Genomic DNA, 15,058 nt, shown 5'->3' with positions numbered 1-15,058 from the left:
GACAAATAACTGGACGGAAAACAATGCCAACTGAGTTTTCACATCATCTAAGCTAAGACCAAACTCTGATATAATTTTAAATTTGCATCGAATGTCTTGAAAACACCAAATTTGATACTCCATCCGATCCATATTAATTGTCGCAGTAAATAAAACAATACTTTCTTGCCACACAAATGCGCAGATCACTCTCTTAAGTTAATTTGTAAAGAAACTAAACTACGAGCCAACTTCTAAGCGTGTTGCTTTTCTCTTTTACAATGAATGTATTACATTATATTGATCCCTAACCGTCGTTCCACATTTCTACGGATTGTTGGGTTATGGCAATATCCCCCAGATTTTAGCTACTCCATGAAAATGACGCGTCGAGCCCATGCCGCCGGAGTCCCTCGTCCACCAACCTATTATTGGAGCTCTCCCATCAAAAGATCCTCTCCACCGTCCCGGGGCTGCTCCGCCCATCTCCGCCCGCCCTCGAGTAGGACTCGGCCCGCCCAACAGCCTCTCCACGCCGGCCTTCTGGAGCTGCGCCTCCCACCATAGCTAGGTAACCTCCCTCCTTACTCCTCCCTTCATCCCTCTTCCATCCTTCCTTCCTTCATATTCCTTTCACAACGAACTGCTATGGTGGATATAGATTAGTAATCTTGCGTGTTCTTAAATTTTTTTGGGATCAATATGCTATTGATTCCTTTGGATGCACTCTTGCGTGAATATTACAGATTAGTACAGATGATGTTGATTCATGAGGTAGCATGGTTAAAAGTTAAAACGAATTGCACTGTATGTTCTGAATTTTTTTTGGGATAAATTCAGTTCCATCATGGACATGCTCATGTTCTGATGCTGTTGATTCCCAGTCATGAGAGCTTACAACCTATGAGGACCCACATTCTTCCTGTATATCCTTGACGCCACAGCCTCCCCGCACCCTCCCGTTGTTGATGGTTTGGGTCTGCCTACCGAGGGAGAAGGGGATGATGGCTGCCGCTCCTTCTCTCGAGCCCTTGCCGCGATGAAGCCGTGGGAGGAGAGGGGCACGTGCACGGTGGACCTGCTCCGAGCCCCTCAAGCGACCCATCTTCAAGGTGATCACTTCATCCACATGAGGAGGTGCATGGGAGAGGCTGGTGGTGCGAAAGGCAGGGATGTGCCTGCCGAGCCCGATGACGGGGACGGGTCCGGGTAAGTTCAGTCTGCTTTTAGGTTTTTCTTGGTCTATTGGACTGGATGAGTTTGATTAACTTGTTTTGGTTTGGTATGTGCTTCTGTACAGGGAAATTTTCATTGGCGATGTAGCCCGGAAGACAACCGAAGGTAGATATGAGTAATTCATGTAGGTTGTTTTGCTAAGGATGGGACAATTTTAGATTTGTGGCGAACGATGTGGGTGGGTCAGTTGTGTATGCAACAACAATTCTAAAACGATGAACTGTTCTTCTTCCTCTTTCAAGTTGTGTCGCTTTAATTAATTTCCTGGTCCTTTTGATAGATTTCACTTAAATACTCACAACTATCTTTTTCTTACGATTTATTATTCTGTATATGGAACATTACCTCACCAAGTTTGTCCTCCCCATGTTTAGTCACTATGAGCCTATAAATATTACTCTCGACCACCAGAGCATTTGCCTTCTTATAAGAAGGTGATGAGCCAATTGTCAAGCTACTAGCTACTTGTGCAGCTACTGTCCGTTGGAGAACAAATCACTAATTGGGAATAAAATGCACACCCTTGAGTAAGGAAGGATAATTGGTTAGCATTTTTGCCTTTGAGGTTCACCCTGGCAGTCGTCAAGTCCTCACCATGTTTATGTTCTGTATTGCAACCTTTTGTGAGTCTCAAGTGAGCTGCTACTGGTGTCTATATATTCTCCTACCACGTTGCTTCTCCTCCTCAAAAGCCAGACTAAACATTTATGTTTGTTAAAAGATGATTTACTATCAGATCCGAGACCTCTCGAGCACGGGTGGCAGGACATGGAGGCCGGCATCTCCGGGCTCAAGCGCATTCTCCACGGCATTGATATTGTGCTTTTCATTTAGTCAAGAGTATGAACTCATGTTCCAGGAATTAAATGTGATAGTTCATGTTTGAGATAAACAATACATGTAGCTTATCATCGATGGTGTCATTACGTCCACAAATCTGTTGTCCTTCGAGGTATAATACCTATCCATCAAAACATGTTAATGAGAAATTCATGATGTTTGATTAGCCTACTAAAGCTAAAAAAATAAAAAAATAAAGTTCTTCAGAGCGAGAGGTTTGACTGCTTGCTTCTGTATAAAAACATGAGGCTACACATGACTGTTGCCTTTCATGCGTGCTTGCAGCAGCTGTTGGTATGTTGTGTGCTAGTAGTGTGGTAGCAACGGTGGTAGCCAAGTAGTGGAGATGGTGTAATCAACTGCTGCACACCACACAAAAATCTCTCTCTAGCTAACCATCTCTCTCTCTCTCTCTCTCTCTCTCTCTGAGTGTGTGTGTGCCAGTGTGTGTGTTGATTTTATTCTAATTTGCTACAGGGTTGTGTTTCTTAACATGAGTTACTTGTGATTCCGATGCTTCAGTGAGTTCATACTTCTAGGATTCTGCATTTTGATACAATACTGAGATTTGAATAGTGGCTTCCCACTTCACATCATTCAGAAATTCTTTATCTACATGTTATGTGATTTGTGCTGCATCAAATTTAAGGTTTGGAATCTTAATACTACTAGCAATGTACCCGTGCGTTGCAACGGATCCAAAGTAGAATAGTACTTGTTCACAAACTTGAAAGAAAACACTCTTGTTTTGATATACATATACCACTAAAAATATATTACATTTCACTCAAAATATATTTCTCATGTTGTTTTGATGAGGTGAGGGAGGGATGTGGTTGCTTTCAAGATAATAAGGGGTTTTCTGCAAATTGGAGCAGAGAAGTGGGCTATTGTTGCAAAAAAAACACAACTCACCTCACAGCCATTAGATGCAGATCTAATGATCAGAAATGACGGATGGCAGACACACCATCATCACCAACTGAGTCTTTTATAGGAGTAGATAAATTAGTTTTTTGTTGGTGCATGTATGACCCGGACATTTGGATGGTGGTGGCCAGGCACCTCAACGAAAGTGACTTGTTGAGCCTCGCTCCACTTTCTCCGCTTTCTAAAGGGGTATGCTATTGTCCCTGCATTTAATGCCACATCGAGATTACTCCTACATCTTTAATCTAATATTCTGCCAAGTTAGATCGCCATGCAGAAGAACCTTAGGAGCTAGGCTGGATGTGACTTTTGTATTCTTTAAACATAATGTTATATATTGATAACCTCGTCACCCCTGGAGATTATGTGTTAGTTTAGCCTAATGTTCAGGTCGCTCAATCATTGCATTATTAATTATGTACACACACAAATGATGTATACCACTGATAGAATTCGAAAACATCAAGTTTATTCCCTCCATGTAACTTAAACTAACATGATAGCGTCCACATTGAAGTCCCATGATTTTGCATTATGCTTTTGATTCTTTTTCTTCTTGATGAGCATATCATTGCTTCGATGGTATTGTTGATTTATTTCTGGCCATCCATTGCTAAATTCCATATTATTCCGGCTCAATTCTCTCATATGTGCACCAAACTTCTATGACTTCCACTCTCCCGATGACCCTCATGTGGCTCCTCTTGGGAAGCAATTATTCTATGGCAAGCTCCACCTTCTTCCGATTGTTGAAGTTTGTAATTTAGGGAAGCAAAGCACTCCTCCGTTGTACTTCAGATCATAGGCCTGCTATTCTCTTTTACGATTCAGAATTTTAGTCGAGTCTTGGCTTCTTGTTGGGTCTCTGCAGTTATGCCTAGTGGTTATCATTCATCAAGACCACCAGATGATTTCATTTTGCGGATGCTTAAGTTTAGAAAATTTAGTCTTTCACTCTCACTGTTCAGCGTCTGTAGACGGTCCATGACAGCAGTCATCTAGACTGTAAGACTGCTGCTTCTATGTAATAATGTCTTTGATATATTAAGAGTGTCTTTGATTTATGTTATAAATGTACATTGCCAGTAAATGCATTTCTGTTGGTCCTGTAATTGCTACTACATTGTTCAACTTGAACTGTAATCAAAGTTCAGTTCATCACATGAGTTCATCAACAGTTTTATGTACATGTCCTACCCATAGTGTTAAAAAAACAAATGAAAGGTGCGGCCACCTATCTTGGCGGCGCACATGCAGTCCTCAAGGGGCGCCACGCGGTGGCACCCCTACCACTAGTCCTAGTATAATCTATGCTCATGTACATCACATCTAAGATGAAGATGTCGTCACGGAATCGAAACAGGCTGCTTGAGTACCCGTGCATTGTTATTCTACGTGACAGACATGCTCAATGACATATTCAGTTTATTTCTTATTTACCACGATGAACCAGCGAAAATACCCTGTGAACATGGGTCTAGGCACACCCTATTTGAATATTTTTTTCTAAATAGTATAAATAAATCAGAAAATTTCAGGAAAAAAAATAAGGCAAACACCCCCAAGAGTTCTACTCATGTATCAAATTTCACGAGGAAACGACTTATGTTGTCTTCTGTGCGAGTAATCACAAAGCGGATCAGTTTAGACGTTACTATTCAAGGTTTCGAAGTTGCACATATTTTTTTTGGTAAGAAAAACATTGAAGTCATTTCTCTGCGAAACTCCTTACGTAAGTAGAATACTTGACCATGTTCACCACAAAAAAAGTTTCTGGATTTCTTTTTATATTTTTATGAAAATTAGAAGTCTATATAGGGTGCGCCTAGACCCTAGAACCAAAAGTCCACGTCCGATCAGCTAGCTTCTTTCATTCCCCCAAATTAGTTCCTATCAACTTAGGTATGGATGTCGTTACATTAAGCATATCAAAGGGCATATTAAGAAATATTGTAGACTGCATACTGAGCAGAGGCAAGAAGCCAACATGCACATAAGACTGCCAATGCAACTTTTCCCCCTGAAAACGAATGTAATGCAATCTTGTGCTTGTAAACAACATCGTGTCTTACTTGACCTACACATCTGGCCAGAACAATAATCCTAAATCACAACATATTCCACAAATGCATCACATCAGGCTCATAGCAAGCAGCAAAAGCATGGACTTAGAATGACTAACAGTGTTAAAATCAACTGCAAATCTCCTTGTTATGATCTTCTCCATGCACCGGTGCCAAGCGTCTCAACGGCATAACCAGAGTCACCCCAAAGACTTGTACATCTACTATATATGGCCAACTCAAGATCCGCTCCCACCCGCTCTCCGAGTGGCGGCTCCGCCCGAGGAGAGGGAGAACGAGACTGTTCTCAAGGGAGGGTATCGAGACAATTCTCAAGAGAGGGAGAAGAGAGAGGTGACATAGGAAATGAAACCCTTTCTGATCCGTTTTGTGAGACCATCGGCAATCGCTTGCTCCAAGCCTACATCCTCTGTCAGCTTAATCTACAAGACTAGAGGAAAGCAAGGAAATGACCACCAACAACTGATCATAGATGAGCAAATGCCTTGAAACAACAACCATCGGGTGCAAAACATCGTTTGATAAAGATATATAACTCCAATTGTCTCAGTCGCATTTCACAGCCTCCTCGTCGTCGTCTTCCTCCCACACCAAGTTTGGATACTGTGCCCTCAGGTTGGACCATTCTTGCCTGATCCAAGCTCGGTGCTGGAACACCTTGTTGACATACTCCTCGGAGATCTCGAAGTGGCCCGTCTCCTGATCCTGGCCTGGAACAGCTTGAATCTGTCTCCTATGGCCTTATGGCTCGGGATCACATTGATGTCCTCCGGCGACATAAACATCTTCTCGAAGAACAATAGAATCACACATTGACTCTTCGGCATGAATCACACACTGACTCAGCTCACTATGGTAGGCGAGTTTATTATTCCTATGCACTCGAAGAACAACAGAAAATGAAGGGTGACCAAGCCGACTATGCCATCGCATGGATGACAATTTTTCAGCTCCAAACGCTTGCTTATTTGATGTCCTGGTATGCGGGATTAGGGGGTTAAAGACCTCCTTCACATATGCCTTGGTATATTACTGGGCTCGTGTGACCTGATCCTTGATCAAAAAGAATGCGAGCCAAAATTCTATATAGGCATGATTGCCAATGGTAAGTCGATGAAAGGATAGAAGACTTTTGGAGACTCTAGGAGCATGCAAGATTTTCTAAGACAAATTTTATGTGGTAGGGTTTAATTGACTGAATGGCCAACATATGCAATTCTCATACCTGTACCACCGGCAGTGTGCACTTGTTCCTGTCCACGATACTTGTCGTGCTATGTCAGCCTGTCCAGCTCGCTGGTGATGTGACCGATGGCTCCACTAGTTTATGATCTTGCTGTCGCACAGACACGTCCAAAAACCCTAACCCCGCAACACTAAGAGATGCCATGAATTTACACCGGGGCTACGTCGAATTCATCCTGCAATACGAACTCGATGAGAATAGGATCCTGAAAACTAGCTCGAAGATGAAGCCCCATGCATGTGCCTACAAAACCCAAATCTAAACTACTAGCCGTAGACGAGACACGGGGATTATCCTCCTCGCTACTGGGCGTCGGATCTGCATGTAGAGGGGAGGTCAATCCACGAGCTCGCTGACAAAGTACAAAGGGCATGGATTTTTCATCCTAACCCCCGCATTCGTGGGAGGGGAGGGTAAGAAAAAAAGGTTGTCTGGCATCAGCAATCGATTTTCATCGCAGTTGTGTATCGTCACTGACAGAAAAAATGACTTGCTACAATTAACTCTGTAGAGGGATTTGCTTATATTTCCTCTGTTCCTAAATATTTGTCTTTTTAGAGATTTTAAATGGACTACCACATATAGATGTATATAAACATATTTTAGAGTGTAGATTCAATCATTTTGCTCCATATGTAATCACTTGTTGAAATCTCTAAAAACACAAATATTTAGAAACGGAGGGAGTATATTATAAATACAAGTGCAGGGTAGCCGTTGGTGACAAAATTCCTAATTCGAAGGCGTTCCAGAAATTGGGCGAGCGAGAAACCCTACGCCTCGTTCCCAAATCCCAATCCGGCGAGAACCATGGCCCCCAAGGCCCGCGGCCGCGGCGCTGGAGGCCCGGATGGCTGCGGAGGCAGCGGCTCGCGGTCGAGGCCGCGGCGGGAGAGTTGCACGGGTTCCGCCCCCGCTTGAGGCGGCGGCGGAAGCAGGCGGCGGCGCTGTTGTCGCCGTCGGGCACGGAGCGGGAGGTGTGGGCCTACGGGTCGCAGGGCTTGGTGCGGGTGGCCTGGGACATGGCGCTGGCGGACTCCGACCTAGAGGTGTAGGCGTGCAGGGAGTTCTTGGTGCGGGCGCTCTCGGTGCCGGTGAGGCGGCGGAAGCAGGCGGCGGCGGCCATGGAGCAGGTGCAGGGGCGGTAGGCCCAGGTGGCGCCGCTCTTGGCAGGGTTGGCCTTGCACGTGGTGGCGGTCCGTTGGTGGCGGAGGCGGCGGGAAATGGCGCTGGTCGCGGGGCAGGTGGCCTTGGCGGCGGAGGTGACGCGCCTAGAGCTGTCCGCCGTGACGACGCCGACAACCCTCTGCCGTACTGGCTCTTGGGAAATGATAACCACGGGGCCGACTCCAAGAAGCCTCCCCTGCTTCGTCCTATGGGGCTTTCCAAGATCAATCCCAAGGTATTGATCTTGCACTGCACGATGGGGATGTTTCTGTTTCATACCTTCCTTGTGTAATGATTGTGATGCTGATGCAGTGATTTTCCTATGCATTGCTGTGTGAAGGATGCAATGCATCTCAAATTCTCAATACGGGGAAGTTAATTTCCAGTTTGAATTGAATTGTGCACACCCTACACATCGATCGGTCTTTGATATATCAACAAATGATTGCTCTGTCTGTCTTTGAATTATACTACGTACAGTAGTATGTTAACCTGCATATTATAAGATGGTTAATTGGTTATGGCTCCTGCTTTCGATTCTGTCCCATTTTCGTACAAATCAATGCCGGTAGGCCTACCGCTGTACATGGTGGCATTGCAATTTGTAGACATGCCCATGAAAAGGGTAGCCGTCAGGATCTGCTTCAGAAATAGGTCCAGTTTTTACGGTATGTTCCATCTCCAGATTGCGTTAGTAGTTGGTCTGTGTTTGACACAAGTTTGGTTTGACATGGTGCAAGGGCTGTGACTGAGAGACGAATGCATTGTCTTCTTCTTTATATGTGTATATATAGTGCATTCTGCATACCTATCTATATTGCCAACTGTAACTGAATGATCTATTTGGCGTGTGGATGCATAATTTTGACTACCTGAATGTTGCTTTGTCTTCTCTGAATGTTTATATCGGACTAATCTTTTCGTTGGATTATATTTTATCCATAATGCAAAGTGACATAGTTTTTAACATGCTCATTCGAATTGCTGCTTCAGGAGCTACATGTGTACGGGCTTACAGTTGAATATCGGACTGGTGATACAGAAACGGATCAAATGAACGAGCGACTGGTAGCACTATACAATACCCTCGGAGACAAAAGAGTAGAACTATATGAGAAGGCTTCTGATGATACACCGTCACGAAAAGACCATCTTGACTACAGAAAGGAGAAGGAACATCTGATGAGGATGATTGGGGATCTCCAAGAGGCCATCAAGGACCGCGACGCAAAGCTGTACCCCTTCCCCAAGATTTTTGCCACTGATCCTCCTATCTAGGTATTTCTGTTATTTTCTGGTATATTTCTTTTCTGAACATTTAGTCGCATCCAGAAAATCTGGTGAATTGGGTATGTGTTGCATATTTTGCATGAACATTCTTGTTTGTGCCAGTTAGGCTTTTTTTTCATTTCTGTACCTTGTCATTTCTGTGCCAGCTAAACTAGAATATTCCAACACTTTGCAGCATAGTTTGCTGGTCATTGTTTGTCCGGATGTTTTTTCATTATCTTTTTGTGTCCCCGTGTAGCTAAACACTTTGTCCCAAAGCTATACCATTTAGAAAAGAACTAGGTCAATTTCCATTTTATGTCAATATCCTATTTGCAATAACATGCTAAAAAGGCCCCGCACACAAGGTAATCTCAGTTAAAATTTAGGCACACCGCTGTATTACGTTGTGTGAGATCTCATCCACATTGCTTCTGGACAAGCACTTAAGATCGATAGGGAATAACATGGCAACACTATGCTAATAGCAGATGTTCTCTTCCTTCTGAAATCTCTATGGTTAGACTGAGATATGCTATAATATGTAATTTGAAATTTGGCAGACAGAAAAGTAGAAGAACAGTAACCAGCAGTACATTACTTCCACCATTTATTTATTCCAGCTAATTAAGATGCGAAACTTCATGCTGCATGCCAAATAAAGAAAATGAAGTCTAAAAGCTATAAGATGTTTTCCTTAACTCGCAGCAACTACCTGATAGTTGGACCCAGCTTTCATGCTAACCTGGAGAGAAGATGAATTTTTTGCATGTCTTTTGCTCTTTTGTTTCTTTATTATATAATATATATGATGAAGTGCTTGTATGAGCTCACATGCCAGCCGGTCCTTTTTCAATCTGATAGTTTATACAACGCAATGATGCTAGCAGTTTAAAGAAGTAAAGAGGACTGAAGTGATTTTCTCTATGTTTTGTTTGACAGGGGCAGCAGTTTTTTGTCAGATTGGTTTGTGCAGAGAATAGGCCGCTGAGTCGGGACCCCATGTTCATTTGGTTGGTACAGGTGTCTATATGGCTATATGCATGGTTGGTACAGAAAGTCGGGATCACACACGAAACATGTAAAAATGACTAGTCTGAAAGTTGTTTTTCCCCTCCCGCTATAGTCAACGTACAGTTACAATAGATATTACTCCCTCCGTTCCTAAATATAACTCTTTGTAGAGTTTTCACTATAAACCACATACGGATGTATATAGATGCATTTTAAGTGTAGATTCATTCATTTTGCACCGTATGTAGTCCACCTAGTGGAATCTCTACAAAGACTTATATTTAGGAACGGAGGGAGTACTTCACACTCGTGATCTGATGGTGTTTTTACGAAGTCCCCTGTGTTTTCCCCTTCAAGTCGTGTTTATATCTACAAAAGATGCGGCCGAGTGTTAACGATACACGCGTGAGGTGATGGGGAATGTTTATTTTTTATTTTTTACCATTTTATTGATTGAGTTAGACAAGGGACGTTTTTGCCTGCCAGTGAGCGCCACCTGCATCAAATCGCCTGAACTGTTCGGACCGGCCGGTTCAAACATTTTTAGCCATCCAACGCAGATCATCAAACGGACTGGTTCGAACGTTTGGAATTTTCGCAAGCCGGTCCCAAATTGGAGGGAGTTCTGATGACCATCAAATTGGCCTCCCACACCTTGGTCACACCCAAAACCCCTCTCCGGTTTTCCGGCTCTAGAATCCTCCATGCATTCACACCTACTCATCGGCCTCCCGCCTATCCGCACTCACGATGGCGTGGTGACCAAGAAGCCAGCCAGCCGGCCGTCCTCCTGCTTCGCAAACCCTATCAGCACACTCCTCTCCCACACCTCCACTGGCCGCCGCACACCACAACACCTCCAGTCGCCGTGATGGCCAAAATGACAGACACCGAGAAGACCGCAGCGTGGTGGCTGCTCTGCGGCTACCGCTCCGCGCCAGGACATTTGATCCTAGTTCGCGTCGTCGCCCATGGTCGTTGGGCTCGTCGTTATCCATGGCTCTGTCCAACATGAAGGCGAAGCCGATCTCTTGAAACGGCAAGGAGGAGAAGTCGCCCCTTCTCGCCACAGCGGCACCAATGACCGACGAGTTCACACAATAGATGGAAGAGGTGTTGTGACGGTCATTGATCGGCCGGGGTCTGGCACCGCCATCACCTTGATGCAACCGCAACGTCCAGATCAGACATGGCGTCAAGGAGGATCGACCGTACCCTCCGCACAACCTCACCGTCCAGATTGGATGTCATGTCAAGGAGGAGCCACCACCCCCTCCACGCCAGGTCACTGTCTGGTACTTGTCTTAGATTAGTTTTGTTTTAGTTTAAGTTCATGTGTTTGCATGTCAATTATCGAACTTGCTTAAATTCTGTCTGTATTAGCATATACCCATTTCGGATCAAACCAAAAATCATTTGCCCTACTTTAATTTGAAATGGGCAGATATTTGGTGATCATGGTTGGATGGTCAGCGCCTGCCCAGATGTCCGTGGACACGTCCAAGTTAGAGATGCCCTAACTTTCTCGAAAGGCGGTTCTCCTGAAAATAATTGGTCTCACACAAAGCGCATTTGTGTCAGGCAGGCTGATCATGGATAATATTCAGATTGTGTAACGAATGTATGAATACCATCAAGAGGAAGAAAGAGAAGATGGGATTGTGTGCCGTCAAACTCGACATGCATAAAGTAAACGACCGAGTTGAATGGTGGTTCCTTCGTCGAATGATGGAGAGACTAGGCTTTGCAGAAAGTTGGACTATGATCATTGTATGTGTCTCTTCGGTATCATATAGTATGAGATTCAACCCGGCTAATACGGAGGTTTTCACCCCGACGAGGGGTCTGAGGCAAGGAGATTTGTTGTCTTCGTAACTCTTCCTGTTGTGTGTGGAGGCATTGTCAAGCATGTTACAATGGGAAGAAATAGTAGCAGCTTACTAGGGGACATAGTATGTCGAGAGGCCCCTTAGATTTAACATTTGCTATTTGCAGACAATCCGTTGATCCTAGTAAAGGCGGATGGGACTAATGCTGAATGTCTATGTGGAGAGTCCTGAACGACCAATGTGCTAGCTCGGGGCAGCTGCTAAGCGATGAAAAGTCGAGTATATTTTTTAGCCCAAACAAAACACTTCTGTTCAGGACATGGTAGTCGTGTGCCAGAACTTGGGATAAATACAAAAGGTTGAATGATAAATATCTTGGACTCCCAGCTTTACATGAGTGATCATTTTGAGTATCTTATTTACTGTATTAATCAGTTGGTGACTGGATGGAAGGAGAAATTGTTGTCGAAAGGATGAATAGAAACACTGATCATATCAGTCAGTCAAGTCATTCTGGAGTTTGCGATGTCAAATTCAAATCCTGAAAAAAATAATTGTGAAGGGATGACAAATGTGATATCTAAGTACTGTTGGGGTGAGGCTTGATGGAAATTATGCATTCCGAAGGAGGGAGGAGGAGTGGGATTCAGAGATCCACATAGTTCCCTTTTCAATTTAGCAAAGCTCGCTAAGCAAGTACGGCGCCTGCTGGAGAACCCCTGTTTCATTATGTGCAAAAATACTACGGGCTAAATACTGCCCGTATGGGAAGCTTTTGGAGCTGAAATAATGAAGAGCGGAATCTCATATAGTACTTGTTTTGGCAAAGTATCTGCGCTGGGATCCAGAACTTTAAAAGAGGAGCTATACAGCATGTCAGGGATGGTAGTCAGGTAAATACGTGGACTGATCACCGGATCTCGGCGAGTGCTACATCCTCTGTCAGCGTAATAATCTACTCCCTCCGTAGTACATTACATTATGGGACGGAGGCAGTACAAGAATAGAGGAAAACAAGAAGTCTGCACCAGCCAAATAAGAAGTCAACAATGCTTGTTGCTGTTGATGCTAAATAAACAAGCAAGCAGGTGCACAGCATTGTAGAACAAGACGGAGAGTTGCAGACAAGATGCACAAATGGATCAACTTTTTCCCCAGCAAAACAACACAATGCATCAAATACACATCTGTTCCTAAATCACAACCCATCATATATAGATGAGCAAATGCCTTGAAACAACAAGCACCGGGTGCAAAACATCTCTTGATAAAGAAAGATACATGTTGAACTCCACTCCACTCCACTCGTATGTCTCAGCCGGATTTCACAGGCTCGTCCTCCTCCTCCTCCCACACCAAGTTGGGATACTGGGACCTCAGGTTGGACCATTCTTGCCTGATCCAAGCTCGGTGCTGGAACACCTTGTTGAAATACTCTTCGGAGATCTCGAAGTGGCCCGTCTCCGCCACCTCCTTCCTGATCCTGGCCTGGAACTGCTTGAAGCTGTCTCCCCTCGCCTCGTGGCTGAGGATCACATCCATGTCCTCCGGCGACATAAACATCTTCCTTTTGGTCTGAGCCTCCATGCCTTGATGGCTAGCCAAGAAGGATTCCGTCTCCGCCTCCATGACTTCACCGCCGGCGAACGAAGCAGACGTCTTCTCCACCGCTGCCTCGAGATTGCCAGCCGCATCCCCCTCATCTTCCTTGTTGCTGCCGCATACCTTGAGAGCACACGCCTCCACAGTCCGATGGCCGGTCACCCTCCCTGCCGCCATGGTCCTCTCGCCTCGCCGCCGATGGATTTGGGGATTTCGAACCCTAGCTTTCGGCTCTGGTGGGTAGAGAGGGTGCGGTGTGTCCTCTGCCTATAAAGGCCCAGCCTTTGCTTTGCTTGGCCCGGTCGGAATCCGATTTTGGACAAGATTCGGAGTCTTGTGGTCGGCCTCTTCTCCACGCAGCTGAAACAGGCCAGGCCCATCCCGGGTCGAGGGCATGTTCAAATGTGTTGCCCCTTCTCCCAAGTTCCCCTCAAAAAAAAAACCTCTTGTCCCAAGTACCTTAAAAAAAGACCCTGATAAATACACACGTGTGGCACGAAGCAATTCTGCCCGATAAATACACACCACTACACGCCCTCTGACGACACTAGACGCACTATCGTGATAGGGATCATGCGTGAAAGACATTATTCCTACTAGGGACATCATCACCGCACACAACCCCAACCGAGATGCTAAACAAACACAAACAAGACCGGGGTACCTTTCACTGGTGAGGGACGGGGTCCTCCGCCTCCATGACCCAGAGGCCATTGGAGGCGGGGTCGACAAACGCCATCGTCGACAACCGCTCAACCCAGTTTTACGCTGATTTCTTTATAAATTTTTCTGAAAATATTTTAATTATAATTTTTTTGAATAAATGTTAAAAAGTTCACCAAAGAGTTCACAAATTAAAAAATATTTTAAACTTTAAATAGTGTTCATTTAATTTAATGAATGCAGGAGAATTTTAATAAATATTCAAGGTTTTTATTAAAACTGTTCATAGATTTAAAATATTCATCAAATTTTACTGATGTTCATGGATTTAAAAAAACCATGAGTTTCAAAATGAAAACCAAAACATACAAACTAGAAAAGGAAAAATAGAAAATAGAAAAATTTGAAAGAAAGCGGGCAGAGGAAAACACAGGAAAAAAAATACCGGACGTAACCTTCCAAAAACCGAAAGGTCTGAAAAGCTCTGTGTGAACTAAACAAGTCAGATGAGCTTTCAAATCCTAGCCTTGTCGGGTCGTTAGCCATCCACTCATTCGCATCTATTTCTTAAATAATTTAGATCTACTTGTAGTTACGGATTTGCCAATGGCGTGGCTACAACTTGCTTGGTTGTGATTCGATCGCGATCATGGAAGATGTCGCGTTTGCATCCAAGTTTTGTTGGTACGTTGACGTGTCCTCAGCTAGGCTAGAAAATCTGTGGCGGGGCGTTTTCATATTTCACGCATAGGTCGCTGGATAGAAACCTACCGCGTACTCTCCCGCGCGCTCCTCCACTATATGGGCCAGCCCGTTCTATATTTTTATTTGTTTGTCCTCCTTTTCTTTTATTGTTATTTTTTTCTAGTTTTAGTTTCATGATCATTTTTTAGAACTTGTGAACATTTTTTACACTGCGGAATTTTTTTTAGTTCATGATAAATTTTTGCAATTCATCAACATTGTTTCATATTTCTAATCCGTAAACATTTTCTGAAATTAGTGAGGATTTTTAATTAGGAAGTATTTTCTAAATTCCTGGATTTTTCTAAACTGCCGAACATATTTTTTGAAATTCATCCGGATTTTTTGAAGTCTCTAATTTATTTAAAATGCTTTAATATTTTTTTAATTCATGAACATTTCTGCAACTTGCACACATTTTTTGAATTTGGAAACATTTTTTGAATTAGTGTACA

At 43.9% G+C, this 15,058-nt stretch overlaps 2 long non-coding RNA genes across 2 annotated transcripts; both read left to right on the top strand.

The window, feature by feature from the left end:
• Positions 1-413: 413 nt before the first annotated feature.
• On the top strand, positions 414-1,456 carry LOC109759112 (uncharacterized). Its single transcript, XR_002231994.4, has 3 exons — positions 414-550; positions 864-1,188; positions 1,280-1,456. It is a non-coding gene; the product is annotated as an uncharacterized lncRNA (long non-coding RNA).
• Positions 1,457-7,074: 5,618 nt separating this feature from the next.
• On the top strand, positions 7,075-9,881 carry LOC120965272 (uncharacterized). The gene is made up of 3 exons (XR_012183729.1): positions 7,075-7,717; positions 8,476-8,760; positions 9,694-9,881. It is a non-coding gene; the product is annotated as an uncharacterized lncRNA (long non-coding RNA).
• The last annotated feature ends 5,177 nt before the right edge of the window (positions 9,882-15,058 follow it).

This window comes from Aegilops tauschii, chromosome 5 (genome assembly GCF_002575655.3).
Source record: "Aegilops tauschii subsp. strangulata cultivar AL8/78 chromosome 5, Aet v6.0, whole genome shotgun sequence".
NCBI lineage: Eukaryota > Viridiplantae > Streptophyta > Magnoliopsida > Poales > Poaceae > Aegilops > Aegilops tauschii.
This window is presented reverse-complemented; position numbering and strand designations above follow the sequence as displayed.